General features: G+C 41.0%; 1 long non-coding RNA gene across 1 annotated transcript in view; it reads right to left on the bottom strand.

Annotated features, from left to right (window-relative positions):
• LOC135302798 (uncharacterized) overlaps window positions 1–17343 on the bottom strand; it is a 92295-nt gene that overhangs the window by 54354 nt on the left and 20598 nt on the right. The window contains exons 3-4 of the long non-coding RNA XR_010364363.1: window positions 11456–17131; window positions 9428–11087 (exon numbers count right to left, since the gene is read on the bottom strand). This is a non-coding gene — a long non-coding RNA (uncharacterized LOC135302798). The remainder of the gene's footprint in view (window positions 1–9427; window positions 11088–11455; window positions 17132–17343) is intronic.

Genomic DNA, 17343 nt, shown 5'->3' with positions numbered 1-17343 from the left:
AAAATACTTGGTATGAAAAGCTTTTCTTTTTGTAGTTCTTCAAGAAATATTCAGGTTTAAGATGCTAAATGTGTTAGGCATTTCATAAAGATCTCTCTCTGTGCTCAGACTACTGAGCTGACAGGCTAAGATGAAAAGGAGAATTAATTAGAATTAGTCTTAGTAGGAAAAAAGAAAGTGCTGGATCAAATTCTTGCAAAAGAAAGGAAGAAGTTGTTTCTTTACCTAAAAAAAGTAGGAGCAAACATTTTTTTTGATCTTTAAATCAATTGATCCAAAGCAATTTGCACCTGACCAACAGAGGAGCACCTAACTAACTTGAGCCAAAGTAGATAAAAGAAAGCAATGGAAATTAGTCAGAATATCCTCCCATTCTGACATGTTAGACCGCTTTCTCTCCGTATTTAAGAGAAAGTATTTCAATCTACCTCAAACCTTTTCCCACAGCACTAGCACAGGTTTCTTAGTTCCGCTCTTTCACTACAGAAAGTTCCTTTGTGGTTGAACAGGAAAGGTTGAATATAACTGAATTATAAATAAATCTGAAAAGCCTTTTTTTCCTTTTTTTTTTCATTGCCCAGAAAAATGTTTTGTACTTAAAGACTTTTTAATTTTATATTTTCTGTAGCTTTTTTCTAGGTGGTTTTTACTCCCCATTATACATGTCTAAGTGAAACATTATTTTGAAACAAAAGTATACATCTTGAAAAAATTAATTTTAATGAGAGGAGGGTCTTGCTAAACCAAATTGACTTTGTTGGTAATTTGTGCATACAAATTAGATATATCTAAATGTTTGGTAGTTAACATTTAAGTTAATATAACTTTGCTCTGTGCTCATCAGCATTTTCAGTGTATCTAAGTAAGAAAGCTCCCCAGCTATCCATGTGCATCTGCTTACCTGCACCATAGTGCAATTCTAACATCCAAATGGAATTTGGCCATCAGGTGGCTCTACTAACAGACTTCTGACCAACAAGCACAAGAAAATTACACATCCTTGCCTTGCTCTTTTCCCACTGCAGCATGCTCAGGGAATGTTATGAGTGATTTCAGACTGCAAGACATGCATCCACTTAAAAAATTTCCATCCTAAGCAGAAAAAACGTAATCTCCCTCTGCACTACCAAGGATGTCTTTCATGTCCTATGCTATCTAAGAAATACCCAGTTCATCCATTGTCTCTGAGAGGGAAAAAGCTAAAGAATTCAAGACCTTGGAAAGTCTTATGACTACTGATAGAGGAGCAAATTTGGGTAATAAGGTCCATGTGACACAAGTTGACAGTATGTTTTCTGCTGAAAGAAGAAGAAACAACTATAGGAGAGGTGAAGATTGTTGTCTTAGAGCAGCATCTTCTGAGGAGCAGCCACTGAAAGGTCTGTAGCCAAACACCTGAATTATCCTTTCTGGAGTAAAATTATTTATATACTACAGTGTCCTATCCCAAATAGTGCTTTCCAGTGTGAAGAGTTCAAAAGCAGAATGGTTTGCTTAATTAATTAGAAAATAGGTATTCTCCCTAGGAGTCACTGTACTTTCACCACCCTTCTTAAAACTATTTTCCCTTTCCCATTTTTAAATGAAAATTTAATTTAACCCAGACAGCTTTTTATGTCTCAAGATACATATTTGGACTGAGTGCCGTTTGATGTGCTCCAAAGAGGTGAGATGCTCCTCTGAATCTGTCTCTTGGGCAAAAATGCAGGTTGCCACATGTGTATAGTGGAAAACAGTTTCAGAATGCAGGCAATTAAAGGGAAAGAGCTCAATATCAAGCACTTCTGGTCAGTTCACAATTACCCTGGGGACATTTACAGTACCTTGAAAAACAGTAGAGGGGAACTGTAAGAAAAATCAACACATCTCAAGGAGAATAAAGTCATTAGTGTTTTAAAAACACCTCTACCTGCTCTTAGCAAGTGTGCAAGTCTAAAAGGAGCACACCAAGTCTGGCTAACAGAATACCCAGGTATTCCTGTCAGGTAATTAATGCTTACTGGAATGATCTGCCCCTTCATTCTCCTGTTAGCTAGGTTTCAAATGACTAAGAAAGGAGCCAAGGGAACACGGCTGAAAGGAATCCACAAGCAATACTTGTCACCCAGCAAGGCAGACAGTGCCACGTGAGGGCACAGGCTGCATTAAAATATTTGCCAGGTTTTTAGACAGGCAATTATCGCCTCAGTCTTTTGTAGGCCTCTGATGTATAATGTCATATTCACACACAAACACGTTCTCTCTCACTTCTGCATTTGCCATTTTAACCACATTTTCCTAATTGAGCACTTTTGATGGAGATTAGCAGGCTGCTTTCACGTGGCAGCTGCGGCAGTTCACCTGGAGGGGAGGAGGGCCAGCGGGTCAGAAAAGCAGCCAGACAAGTTAATCATCTGCTGAATATGAAAATGACAGTGCAGGGAAACAGTCTGTTCTGTGCAAATAAAGACCTACTGTGAGAGTAAGGATAGAGCTCCATACAGCTTGTCCACCACAGAAAGCAAACAGTAAAGGATTGGGGGCACAGGCAAAGACACTCACTGCACTGCTGACCGCAGTCAGAACTGGCAATTAAGTCTTACCAGAAATAAGTACACCAGAGAGAGAGAAATTTGTTACATATAGTTATTCCTGGAGATGAACACTCAATGTCTTTTTCCACAAGCTCTGCAGGAAGCTTTCAGGACTCTGTTTTTACCAAGTGAGGAACTCCTTTTTCCCCACCTCCCCAGCACCAATTCTTTGCACCACAACTTCACTGGCAAAAGATTAGCTCAGCAATAGCATCACTGATCTCACAACAACTGTTTTATGAAGCTCATAGTGCTTGAAGGTGCCCCTGCCCATGGCAGCAGGGTTGGAATGATGATCTTTAAGGTCCCTTCCAACACAAAACATTCTGTGATTCTACAGCTTAAGCAAAGAGGGAAGAGACAGCACTGCCAATTTGGAGCTCAGACTTCACTGTCTGTTGGCCAAGGTGGAGCTCAACACAGATCCACTGGATCTTAGTAATTCAGTGTTATCTTAGCCATTGCAATGCAGACTAAACACCTTGAAGGAGGTAATGAGAGAAGAAAACACAGTTACACTCTTGTAAGCTGATTCCATCTCTGCTGCGTTGCTTGATCTCCAGAGTCTTCCAGAGGAAGGCAGAACGCCTTTAAAAAGGATGCATTTTATATGGAAGACTGAAAGGCTTCCCATGAAAGATAAAATTCTATGTGTTTGATCTTTGCATTCATGTTATTGCTCAGAAAAGCCACAAGACATAAATGTTTAGGCATTAAACTATCAGTCTCTGGGGTAGGGCTGTATTTTCTATGTATATCTATAGTGCCTGGCATAATGAATACCTTCACAAATGAAATAATTAGTAACTCCTGAGATAATTCTAATACCTTCTGGGATGACCGACAATATGGGAGCTAACACCAAATAAAGCATTTTTTTAATAGATCAACTGTCAGTATCAGGAGAAATTAATTGTTTCTCCACCAGCAGCTCTGAATGGATACATAAACAGAAAATCCAGTTGTGTGTAACCACTGCTGATATACCAAACACACCACTCATCAGTGTTTCTGTGCTGCTCAGATATGTGGCTGAATGAGGCCGTTGCATGAGCCCTTCACACACATCTGCCAGTATCCTTTGAGGGTGAAGCTCAACTGTACACGATGGAGTGGATAATACATCTTTTGTTGCTATGTGGGTAAGAACAATAATTGAAACTATTTAGAGGATAATTGGTGTGCTCTATTTTAAAAGGAAATAATCTGGTTTCCAAGGGGACTAACTATGAGACCTAAAGCCTGTAGTTTATCTCAGTGTAGGAATGGGATCATTATGGAGGAAAACAGAGCACCCATCCAGTTCAATTACCCCAATTGTATTATGAATGTAAAAGAGGAAATTGTATGTATCCCAAAAAGGAAAGTTTCCCACTCTTCCCCTTCCATCCCACTTGGAACCTACCCTGGAAGCATTTGGTCTCCTTCAGACTACAACAGGGCTTTTGTGTTCAGAAAACTTGGAAGGTTTGTTCCTTGCTGATTAGTCAGCTACCTCTTAAATGCTTCTTCATCTACATAATCAAAATGCTGGAGCTTATCATGCTGCATTCATCCATTCAGTAAACTGCCATATCTTGCTGGTGCTTTTGCAATCAACAAAGGAATAATTGGAAAAACACTGCTTGGAAGGGGCAAAACATTTGCCAGGTATATGTCAACTATAATAAAATATGGTCTCTTTGGGGGAAAAATGTTCCTTGGAATATTCAACTAAAAAATGTTAGAAGTGGGGAGAGCGGGTAGGGTCCAAGTCACCCACTCCAGAAGCTTTTTTTTAGTATTTGGATCTCACTGTGTTGCTCTTATTCTTCTGACTTGACCAACATCCCCAGATGCCTGGGAGGCTATGCAAGATGAGCAGCTGGTCAGCATATGAATTCTGAAAACACTGCAGTGAGAAATGAACTGCTCAGGCTCTGCTCATGAGGTTGCTCATGCCAGGTTGAAATATTCTGCCTGACCAAGAAGTCAGGCAGACCTGACTCTGCTGTTGGGCTGGTATTCAATTAATCAGTCACCATCAGCCCTCTTACATGGGTCTCTAGCACTTTATAGGGCAGGTCACCTGCTAGTAGACTTCAATGTAAAGCTCTGTTTTTCTCCGCAATGACATTTATACATTCTCCCTCCTTGTTAACAAGTTTTCTTTTCTCTTCTTGGTTTTCTGGATTATTCAGTAACTTGGATCTCGTTTTGGTTATGTGTATTGACTGCATATGCCTGTGACCAGATCAAATTAAACACAATTAAAAATTGTGTTTAATTTGATCTGGTCACAGGCATATGCAATCTCTGCACCTATTGTGCTATTCTCTTTCAAATACAGTCATATATCCAGGACCGCTACACTGGATTATTGAACTTTGATTGGTGTGCTCTAGAAATACTTTGGCAGTCCCACTGTGACACCCAGAAAATATTATCAGAGGGCAACACTGGTGCTTTTTAAGATACACGTTGAGAATAGCATGAAGCATCAGATGTGTCATATTTACACTGATCTCAGGGGGTAAACCAAGTTACTTTTTACAGAGGGCTGTGAAGCTATGACTGTAAGAAGAGAAAATACATATCCCAGGATGTTCAGGACATTCCTTGATTTTAAATTATTCAGATCTTCTAAGCAGTGGCTTAGTAGCACAAGTTTGAGTTGGCTCCTTTTCTTCTGAAAACTGTGGGTATGGTGCTGTCTTAATGATCTGTGCCTGCTTTCTGGAAAGGAACAGATGGGCCCATTCATCAGAGTACATCTATAAGTCAGTATGGTAGCTGGAAAAGCTCTCTGCAAATCCTGTGCATCACTGCAGATGGGACTGATATCCTGATAATCTGCTGCCAGTGGTTCTGGTAGATGATGGAAATGAGCATTCATCAAGAGGGTCACATCCATTTTGTGTAGACTTCTACTGCAGCTATGGTGCCATACCACAGAGGCTGGACAGCTGCTGCTCACTGAGACAGCCAAGGAAGCCCTGCTTTGCACCACAACACAGCAGCAACTTCAGACTTCAGTCTGAAATGAGTTGGAAAAAGCAAAAATCCCCCTATCCTCCCATTTCACATTTCTTTGCAGGTGCAGAATATGGTGAAATAGGTATGACAAAGATTTTGTTTTATTTTTTATGGCTTGCAGTCTGAAAAACATGGATTGGGAGCTAATGAACAAGCACAGATACAGCTGCTCCCCCAAAGCCAGCCTGTTTCCTCTTTTCTTGATGGGTAAAAAACTGGTTGGGTGGCTGGGCCCAGAGAGTGGTGGTGAATGGAGTTACACCCAGCTGGCAGCTGGTCACCAGTGGTGTTCCCTAAGGCTCGTCTTTGGGGCTGGTCCTGTTTAACATCTTCACTGATGATCTGGATTTGGGGATTGAGTGGACCCTCAGTAAATTTGCAGACAACACTAAGTTGGGTGCAAGTGCTGATCTGCTCAATGATAGAAAAGCACTACAGAGAGACCTGGACAGACTTGGTCAATGGACTGAGGACAGCTGCAGGAGGTTCAACAAGTCAGAGTGCCAGGTCCTGCACTTGGGACACACAACCCCATGCAATGACACAGGCTGGGGCATGAGTGGCTCAAGACCTGTTCAGCAGAAAGAGACTTGGGGGTGCTGGTCGACAGCTGGCTCAATATGATCCAGCATGTGCCCAGCTGGCCGAGAAGGACAATGGCATCCTGGTCTGTATCAGGAATAGTGTGTCCAGCAGGACCAGAGCTGGTCATCATCCCCCTGTACTTGGCACTGATGAGACCACACATTGAGTACTGTTTCAGTTCTGGACCCCTCACTTTAAAAAGGACATTGAGGTGCTGGAGTGAGTCCAGAGAAAGGTAACAAGGTTTGTGAAAGAGAACATGCCTTACGAGGAATGGCTGAGGAGCTGGGTTTGTTTAGCCTGGAGAAAAGGAGGCTGAGGGGACCTCATTGTTCATTGCAACCACTTGAAAGGAAGTTGTTGTGAGGTGGGGGCCAGTCCTCCTACTGTTCCTGCAGTGAGAGGACCAGGGGAAATGGCCTTAAACTGAGACAGGGGAGATTCAGATTAGGTATAAAAAAAAAAAAAAAAAATTTACTGTTAGGATGCATAACAGGTATAGGAATATGTTGCCCAGGGGGTGGTGGAGTCACCATCCCTGGAGGTGTTTAAGAGTCATCTGGATGTGGCACTGGGTGATGGTTTAGTGGTTTAGGGGTTACAGCGTTAGCTCTGGGTGGACAGTTGGACTAAATCATCTTAAAAGTCTCTTCCAACCTTGATGATCCTATGATTCATTGTCTGCCATCTGGGCCCAGCTCCGTAGGAACATTTAGCTCCTACATCCATTACAGATTTCATCAGGAATTAGGCATTGTGCAGCTGGACCCTACTGTACATTTGTCTGCTACAGAGTTCTTTCATAACACCGAGTTTGCTTTGGGAACGTGGAGTTCCAGGAGACCCTGCAAGCTGTCAGAAGCAGTTCTTCAAAATGCAGATCACAGCCATTCAAGAAATCACAGTGCAGCATTAGGTGAAAACCACCTCCTTGGCTCTGTGCCTTCCTAAAGACACACGATGTGTGACTGAAAGAGAGCAAGCCCATCACAATACCTGCCTGATAGAATGCTTGTTTTCAGTCACTGCTGTCAGTGTCTCACTTCCAGGGGAAATAAATTCAAATATTAATTCACTTCCCTAGAAAATAGTTTGCCATTAGAAAGGTTTCTAATGCAGTTGTAACAGACCTCAATGAATAGCAGAATTATTTCATTAGAGGTGTGGCATTGTTTAAGAGAAAAAAGAGTTCTTAAACCATATAGCTCTTGATGGCCCCACTTAGAAAAGAAAATATCCCAATTCAACTCAACAACAGCTCAGGAAAAGTTGCTTTTTAAAATGGCAAGTAGTAAATTCCAGGGGCAAGTTTACAAAGTACCTTGTTAGCAGCTCAAGTGTACTCTAGTCACTTCTGTCTATCTCTTTCTCTCTCTCACAACAGGAGGCAATTTTAGACTGCAGTGCACAGATGTGTCTAGCAGACACATCCTTCTTCCTGCATCTTAAATAAGTGTCTCACAGACTGTGAGCCATTAATCTCATAAAAAACAGGTACTCAAATAGGATTAGAAAAAAATATAACAACAAAAATCACCGAAGAAGTGTCAGTAGCTGTAAGAACCAAATGGATACCTCCTGCTGTGAAGAAAACCCACTGTCAGCTATTGCTGTTATTACTCTGAATCCTAGAACAAAGGCTGGAGGGATCCATTTATCTGTGCATTTCCAACTTACCCATCCTTGTGAGACCAAATGTCACTGCCAGGTGCATTCCCTTAAATATTTTATTTAACTACCTTACAATGCATGTTTGTTACGCTGTCATGGCACTGACTACTGTAGTAATTTTGAACTTCTGTGATTATTCTTGATTAGTGAGTGAAATGAACACAGCTTCTTCTCCCTCAGCTCCCCATGCTCAGTCTGGTGGTATTCCATAGGCTGGTTCTTCCCATCTGCCAAGGAACAAGCAGGGAAATATTTCACCCAGGAGTGAGTGAACTGAACCTTACTGCTCCACAGGCAGGGATTTTCTTCCCATCTCTCCAGGTCACTTAAAATGGGGCCCAGAAAAAACTATATGAAAAAGTTACGTCCGACAGACTACATAAATGCCTAAGCATTCCAGTAAGAATTTAGTGCAAATTACATGGAACTCCTGAGACGGAGAAAAATTGTCAACTCAATCTGCTGTTTTTGGAGACTGGAGCATGGACTGGCTTTAGTGAGACACTGCACAAGCCTGCACACTGAGGCACTTGCCACAGTGGGAGATTTCTTATTGACTGTGCCTTGAAGTTCTTTATAAATTACCCTCTGACTATAATTTTTGTGCATCATACATAGCAGGTAGGCATCAGATAAACTTAGGAGAAACAGTCTTTTCCAATATGACTCCTGAAAAAACAATGCTAGCCTTAGACTGAATCTCTGTGAAATGGTTGAAACCAGGCCTTAAACATTCTGAAAACCAGATTCTGCCACTGATTGGCTGGATGATACCGAGAAAATGGTTCATTTGCTCTGTGCCTTTCATTTCTCCATCTGGGAAAGCTGATATTTTATCCTAGGTACATACATGGAGCTCAGTTCCTGCTGATTATAGTGCACTTGACATGTGCATACAAAAAGCATTTTGAAACAGAAGTTTTCAGTGCTGACTGTAACATTTTCAATGTTTTCAATTTCAGGTGAGTTTCCTTTCAAGGAAAAAAAATAAAACAAGACTTTAAAAAGATGTTTTTCTTGCCTAACTAGAAATAGATGTAAAGTAATAAAAATGTTGCAGAAATGTTTTAGGTTTATTTTTCTACAAAACAAAACAAAATTTCAATTTTCAACTATCCTACAATTTATCACTGTTATCAGAGCTGAGGAAAAGGTTTTCTCTGCACTCCATTCCTGAGAACACATTGAGCCTTGCCAATCAGGAAAAGCCATCTTTTCTTGAGTACAAATTTATTCTTCTTGGAAAAAGGAACCCTTGTGTTTTATGACACACAGCAGTCAAATGACATTCTAGACAGAGATATGAATCCATCCATGAGGTGAAACATAGCATTCCTGTAACAAAACCAAATTAACCTCTTCTGTGCCTTTGCTCAACACAAAATTCTGAATCACTTTACCTTCTGGAAAACACTTCTTTGGGAAGGGGAAAAATAAAAGTTATGCTACCAAAATCTACATAATCCACTATCTTCTATGCAGAACTTCTCAGACAGATCTTTTATCAAAACAGCCCTAGCTGGCTTTAATGATTTACTTATGCTGCATCAAAACTCATATGGTATTTGATATAATTTACTTACTGCTTTCAGTGTAAGCTCTTTCCAACTTGTTTCTTTTAAATGAACGGTTGCTTTAATGCTGTAAATATTCAGCAAACATCAATATTATGGCCAGCACAATGTGGTTCAGTGTAGCAGTGCCAAGTTTTCATTGATTGCTGCTTGCAAGCGCCAGTTTTAAGACACACTTTTAATAAGCTCAAAATATGTTCATGGGATTGGTCTCAAAATGTCTCTAGTGGAATAATCAAGCTTCTAAGAGGCTGCAGAGAAAACCAAAAATTTTATTCAAAGAATTCCAGCTCAGACACTGAGTCAAAACAATTCCTGGCTTAGCCTCATTAAGTACGTCTCAAGATGAACATCCAGTTGACAAAGGCAGATCTGAAGGACTGCTTAGGGCTTCCCTCAGCCCTGGCACCAGGGCCTTTGCAGATACTGCCTATTGTGGCTGCTCCCAAGTCCCTGCTCTCAAAGCCATCAGAGTCTTTGTTGCTCCCCCGGACCCCACTGCAACCAGGGATCCCAGCCTGTGTCCATGACCCTCAACAGCCACGTTTCACAGGCTGAATGCAAACCAGCCTGCTCACCAGCTCCAGTTACCACCCAACATTTTAACTACAGATTGCATCTTCATCATTGGCTTTGGGTCTCCAAAAACCTGAGTTTCTGCCAAAACCCTGGGCCACTACTACCCACTGCTGTGAAGTGTTCTGGGGCAGGGGAAGGTCCCCAGGCACTGGCTCTGAGGGACACCAGCCTTCAGCCTTAGGGACACAGGCAGCATCAGCAGGGAACGTGAAGAGCAGGAGAGGGGGACACAGAATGAGCTACATCAGAATGAGATACCCAGTTTTGGTGGAAAGCACTAGAGCAGAATAATGTGGCCCTTCTTCTCCAAAGGATAAGTGGTTTGGGAGGTGGAATGTAAAGCTGAACATGGGTGAGGGCCTTCCAGTGTCACTTGAAGTCAAAGATAAGGAGCTTCTCTGCACTAGCAACCCACTATTTTTATTCTAATATTTCATCAATTCTAGCAACTCTGCAAATGGCAATTGAATCAAGCCCGGAGCTTTCTGGGGAGAAAACAAAGGACAGAAATAGGACAAAGAAAGGCACAAGAACAAATGGAAAGTACTCTTTTCAGCTGGGACCTGTGATTCTTAAAGTTTAGTAGGACCATGGAGACAGTGAGAGAATCTTTAAAGCCAATGAGATTATTTGACTACATTAATGGTGTATACACTGAAGAGAAGAATATGAGAAAAAATGTGCTTTGACAAAGTGGAAAAAAAAATTTAAAAACCGGTGGTTGTCATTTCACAGACTTACAAGTTGATTTGAAAGACTTTATACTAAAATTAAACCCTTAAAGTTAATCCTTCCAGACTAAGAAAAATCAAGGGAAAAGATCAGAATTAAGACCTGAAATCACCTAGGGAGAAAAGTTACTTTTTTTCCTTACAACATTTTCCACAGAGAACAGAATAAATACAATAAAATGCTCTAAAAACTTCTCTTGCAAAATGTGAGCTGTTGTCTGAAGTTCAAATGCAAGTGTATTTCCCTGCCTCCTCTTCACCATCCACCAGATTTCAAGAGCAGTGACTCTCACTGTAGAATCAGCACTGTACCTTCTGTTAGGGACTCAACCATGTATCTAGGAGAGCATTAATTTGACCTGTGGCAAAGACATTTCTCAGTGCAGTTCAAACTGGAATAACTCAGACGTAAATGAATTGAAAAAAATTCAGTCTTTATTTAATAGAAAATATGCAAACCTAGAAAAAAAAAACCTGCTATTTATGCAGCCTTTCTATGACATAGTTAGATTAATTTTAGATTCTGGAGGTGGTGCTGTTTTGCTGTTCTGTATTTTTAAAGACCTGTCACCACACAAACATTGACTCTATCACATATCATCCAATCATGCTATTTCCCCATAGCAAAGTTAAGAATGTGAGTTTGGGAGGAATGTGTACAGGTGAAAACCCTGGAAATGAATCCAGGTCTCTTGAGCCTCAATCAAATACTTTGTCAGAAGGTTACCTTTCATCTAGGTGAGATTTCTTGCTTTACTTTTGCAGAGACACCAGCACCAGGCCTGCACAGAAATAACACTGAATTACAGGAATTGAAGCAAATGTCAGACAATTTTCCACGGTAGCTGTCACCCTTTTTGTCACAGGGCAATTAACGTGTAAGCTCAAAGTTCTGGAATAAGATCTAATCTGTTCCAGTTTCTTCCTCTCCCACCCTTTAAAAAACAGTGTCCTTCAGCCTTGACTACTCCAGGCTAAACTCCCACTTCAAGCACAAACACAAGAACAAGCTCCTGTTTCTGCTCACACCCAGATCCTGAAGCTCCTGCTAAAGAAGAGATAATAATTTCTAAAAATGAATCAATCAATTGAATTTTCTTTTTCAGAGCTCAAAATACATATAAATTAGAAAATTTTTGTTCAAGTGTTTATTTTTCTCATATATTTCTGGCTTTGCCTGAGACTGAAACTCACAATATCTAATATAATTCAGCAACTTTTTCTGCCTTAAGAGAACTTGAATATTTGAATGATTGACAGACTTTAAAAAACTGATCATGATTTCTCCACAACATTGACTGCTCAGTGAGCTGTCAGATATTGTGCAGCTGGAGAACAAAAAAAGCAAGCGTGTTATTTGCTGGAATCGAAATATCAATTAGATCCTGTGATAAGTTAATTGATATATTTAATGAAGAGTGATAGTTTTCTTTGATGTGCAGGAAAAATGGTGCCATGAGTCTCAAAAAAACGTTTGCTAAGTTTGCTGCAGCAGGTAATTGCTCACTCTCCTCTTTTTGAAATATTTTGCTTAAAGGGGGGGTGAAGCTTTTGAACTGAAAATGTTCACTGAGCTTAATGCCTCCTGTCAGACTACATACATCTGCCTCCCTGAATAACCTAAAATAGAAGTGAAACTGAAAAAATACAATAGTTTTTCCACAACCTTTTTTAAATTTATTCATCTCATAGGAAAACAATGGGCCAAGAAAGAAGATATGAGGTTACTTTTCACTCTTTAATGGATTTAATTTTCAAAATAAATCTGTGTTGGGGCTCAATTCCTTCTCCCACTTTCCCTGGCAACTTTCAATGCATCTGTAGTAGTTGCAACTGCATGGATCTCAGAGCCCAGTGGTGGCAAGCTGTGGTTGAAACACACAGAAGTAGTGAAAAAGTGAAATGTTTTGTGATTATAAAGGATCTTGATTGGCTTCAATGCTGGCCGTGACTGCCAAATCATTATGAACGGTTATAACAAATAATTATGAAAGACAGTCAAAGTGCAACACTGGAAAGTGCTCTGGTCTTCTTCTGCTGAAAGGTATCAAAGGAACTTGATCTAATGTCAGGTATATTAGATTAAGTAGGATTTTGATTGTTGTATTTACCTCATAATCAACTCAGGATTCTTAGCTGTGGATGATAACCATAGCCTAGAGTCAGTTTAACTGGACTGATGAAGCAAATTCCCAACTCTCTGGAGATCCTCAAGTTCTGATTTAAATTCGCATATCTTGATCAAGAACAGACCAGGCTCCCTTCAAAAGGACTATGACTAATCAGTGCCTATCCCAGGAGAGAGCTTAACAAATGATTGTTCCCACGGCAAGAGGCCATTAGCAGTTCTTTCCAGCTGGCATTCCATCTTTTCTCTATTGTCTACTTCTCCAAGTCTGATTAGATGGGAAAGAAAGGATGGAGTAGAAGTCAGGAGAATAAGCTAGAACTCTTCCGACCTGTGCTCAATTTGTTATTTTACTGATCCATGAATTTGTGTTGAAAACATGGAATAAATAATTAGTAAACCACCCTTGTACAGAAATAAAAACATCAAATTATATCAGTTGCTTACCAGTTCTATTGTAGCACTGGTACAATACAAAAACCCCAAGTTTGAAAAATACTGAAAAATACAGCCCATGCCTAGAGCTGTTTAAATGGTTCAAAACAAATGTGTCATAGTTTGTCTTCCATAATCTTTTCTTTGCCCTCTTTCTCACACACAAAAGGCTAAAGCCATTTTCTTCTGTTTGAAGAATTTTCTCCCCTGAATTGCAGTTCCCTGCAAAGCAGCTGGCCTTTAATGAAGCAAATAGGATTAGGCCACTGGAAGAATAGTTTATCCTGATTTTTGAAAATCTAAATCCAATATTGTTTGAATGATGCTGGCCCTTCCTTCATCAATCCTAGTCCAAAAGATGTTTTGAACTTTCTGTCAAAGTACATTGTATAACAACAGGACAGTGATATGGGTTACTGGAATATCTCTGCTCTTTGTAACAGAAAATTTTATCCATCTGACACTCTGTAACATTTTCTATTGCCACCATATAAATATATGCAGTAGAAAAACAATATTTTGTGCTGTCCCACTCCAGAAACTCCAGTCAGGCTAAAATGGCCACTAAACCCAGACTTGAGAGCCAGAGGCAGGTCTGTGCAGGCAGCCTACAGCACAGCCACAGTGCAAAATAGAGGTATTAGAAGCCTCACAAAACAAACCAGGTCATCCAGGTAACTGCACGGTCCTGCCAAGAAAAGTGCTTCAGAACTGGAGGCTGCTCCCAGCTCGGTTACGCCAGTCAAGGTCGCATCTCATCTTTTCCCTACTTATGTAAGCGGATAAACCCTGCCAGAATAGCTCTGCTGGCCTGAGCTGGAGTGATTTGATGTGGGAGCCTGTCAGAACTGCCACTGAAAGGATGAACAAGACGTAATCTCTGGCAGTCAGCACTGAAATCTGCCTTTGCTATGGCCAAATTCAGTGCTGCCAATTCTTCTTCTCAACTATGCTGGCTCTGCCTTTTGAACTACCCAAATATGAAGCCAAAAATTTCCCTGTGTATCCTGTAAACAATACAGTGAAGAAACATTCACGTAACCATTTCCTTCCTGGTTTCTACTGACCCAAATAATGCTGTAAATGAGACTTTCGAACACGCTGTGCTCTTTGGCTGACGCTAGGTCTATGTTGTAATCATCATTCCTGATCTGCATGGGGCAGATTCTGTGCAGCAGGTCAGAGGTTGTTGTGAACATTTGTGCTGCTCCCCCAGATATTCCTGAGCTGCCACATGCAATCCTGGCTGCATTTCTCCCTTCTCCAAAGGGGTAGCATTTGAAGAGCCAAAAGATCTGCTCTACCTTTGGCAAAAAACCTTTGGTTGTTCTTTGACTTTTTTATGGTTTCTCTATGGAGGAAAAAAATAATCACTGCAATATAACATGGAGAAGAGATAGTGCAGGTTTATAGAAATTGTTTCTAGCAGATCACATCTACCCTTCCTGCTGTGCCCTCTGTATCATACAGCATGCATTTTCCCTTTTAGAGGTAGGAAATTGCACAATTGTGATACTGTCCTTTGGGGAATCGTTTGGTTTAGTGGGTTGAATGCAGCTCTGTAGCAGTTAAATTCAGATATATTTCCAATCTGGTGTTGTTGCACTCACTTTTGAGAGGTCTTTATAGCCTAATGCACAAGAGGTACACTTGGTGCAGTTTTTGGGGACAGAGGGTGGAAGATAAGTGTGGGGGTATGGATTTCTTACAACTCCCATTAGTTATGGCCATGGGGATGCCAGCACACTCCATTTCTCTCCTACCCGATGAACTCTGCTTCATCCCAAGCTGACTCACCCAAAGTGGGTTAGCAGTGCCACCAGCTCACACGGCTCCCATCATGTCAGGCATTCACTGCACTGGTTGCATCTACTCCAGACACTTTTGCCTTTATCCTGCCTCTATTTTTTGCTCATGCCTTTGAAAATACTGTATACCAAGTCAGATTTTCTGCTTAACTAGCTGCATACTATATATGTATATTACAGTCCACCACTCCCATAACCCGGTTTCCTGTTTTCTTCCAAGTCCACAGTCTTTGTAACTTCATTTCCTAGAGACACACAGCTCTGTCTAATCTCACCATTCTTTCTGTTGCACTCTCAGTCCTCACCCTTGGCTCTATTACTTCACAGCACTCTGTCTCCACCTAGCAATCCTTTGTCTTTTCTCATGCCATTTTTATGGCCAAGATCAGCACTTGCTTCTTTACCTGAGCTTTGTTTCTCATCTGATCCAGTGCTGCTTTTTCCTGTGTATGCATCAAAAATGAACCTTTGTATTGTGCCTGTCTCACTCTCAACATGAGACTCTTGGGTCACACAGAGCATCTTCCTGCATTACTCATAGCACCTATGATGTTATATAAATGATCCAAATGGGCACTGTATCAGGTAAACTATGTCATACAGTCTGGACCATGGCCAGAGCACAGACGGAGATTTCTATTCATGGCACCAATCCTCTGCTTGCTCCCCTGTTCTTAGCATATTCTTTATCTGAGAGTGCAATTCCTGTATATTTTCCACTGTGACTCAAAAGACAGAGGCATTTTCATTTTCTTCCTATTTTCTCAATCTTTTGTGCATCAACAAAAAAACCATTGAGGAATACATTGCAATTAGCACTTCCTCAGATGTACTCATCTGTCAAGAGCACTCAGCAGAGAGCCAGTTTTCTGCAGGTGGGTAACTTAATGCCTCCTCTTACCACTTTTATTTATCTCAAGTTAATTGCCAGAAGTGGAAAGCTCTCAGTGTTCTGCATTGAATTCATGATTATACAAATACTTAAGATGACGGATTGTGTGTCTGTGACAGCTATCAGTAAACCAGAGATAGAACAGGAATTCTCAGACCAAAAAAAAAGAGCACTTGAAAAACCTGGTGCAGACAGGATGGAGAAAAAGACCTGAAGTTGATACACATTTTTCAGCTGTTTAGACTCCTCAGGTCCATTCTTGATGCAGTAATGTCCTTGTTGGTAGATGCAGGCATTTCTCCCTGCCCTTATTTTTATCCCTGCTGGGGACAATGGCTTATACATCAAGTGAAGTACACACCACCAGCACTAGCACATTTTCAGCACTGTAGTCAGCGGGGCCTGATAATAGCTGCAAGGTGTCCCCATGACAGAGCAGAGCTTGGCATCTTTGTATGACAACTGGTTTTCACCCTACAGGTTTTTCAACCTGTTCTAGAGCAGAACAAGAATGGGAACTTTTGCTGTCTCCCAACAAAATATCTAATCAAAGCCATACTGTCGCTAGGAATCAAAACAATAGGTGGGTTCATCTTCTGCAAGGCACTGTGCAAACAAAAGCAATTCCAAGTCCACAGAGCCAACATTCTGAAGCCTTCACCTGACAGTCAGGTTGTCCTTTGAGTCAAATGGTTGGCCCTGCCTTGCATAAAGCTATAACCTCTTGTGTATTAGCAGGATGAAGCCCAGAAAATTATAATACTGATTAACATCAGTAATTTGCTAATTCCTGACAGATGCCAGGGGGTGCACATGTTGTGGGGCAGGGCAGCAGTGGCAGAGCAGCCCCTCTGTGACGCACCAACCCACCGGGCTCCGCACAAGAGGAGCCTCGCAGGAGGTGTCGAGCCAAAGCAAGGACTGCCCTGCCTTTCTCAGCAAGCTCTTCCTAACAATGTTGCTGGTGCAGATACTGTTGTGAGAAGCCAGCTGGCTGCCATCTGAGAGCAGATGCCAAGTGGCTGTCAGATTGTCATCTTGAGTTTTAGTATTCAACCTGTCTTTCTGTGAATTGGCTTTTGGCCTCTTTTCCCCCCAGGGAAGAGCTGCTCCTCAGCCAAAACACCTCCGATTTATCCCCTGTAAAAGAAATGAAAGTATGAGTCACTATTACTTCTGGTGAAACAATTTATAAATCTGAATTCAAATGCTTCAAATTTTTTTCCATTTTTTTTTTTTTCCTGCAGTTACGTAACTTTTTCTCTTCCATTCCTAAAAGAAACCCCAGGAAAACACATAACAGCCACTTCAGACAGTTTAGTCATTCAATCTGTCCATTATGTAATTAATTA

The sequence above is a fragment of the Passer domesticus genome, chromosome 1, assembly GCF_036417665.1.
Source record: "Passer domesticus isolate bPasDom1 chromosome 1, bPasDom1.hap1, whole genome shotgun sequence".
In the NCBI taxonomy this organism is placed as follows: Eukaryota; Metazoa; Chordata; class Aves; order Passeriformes; family Passeridae; genus Passer; species Passer domesticus.
This window is presented reverse-complemented; position numbering and strand designations above follow the sequence as displayed.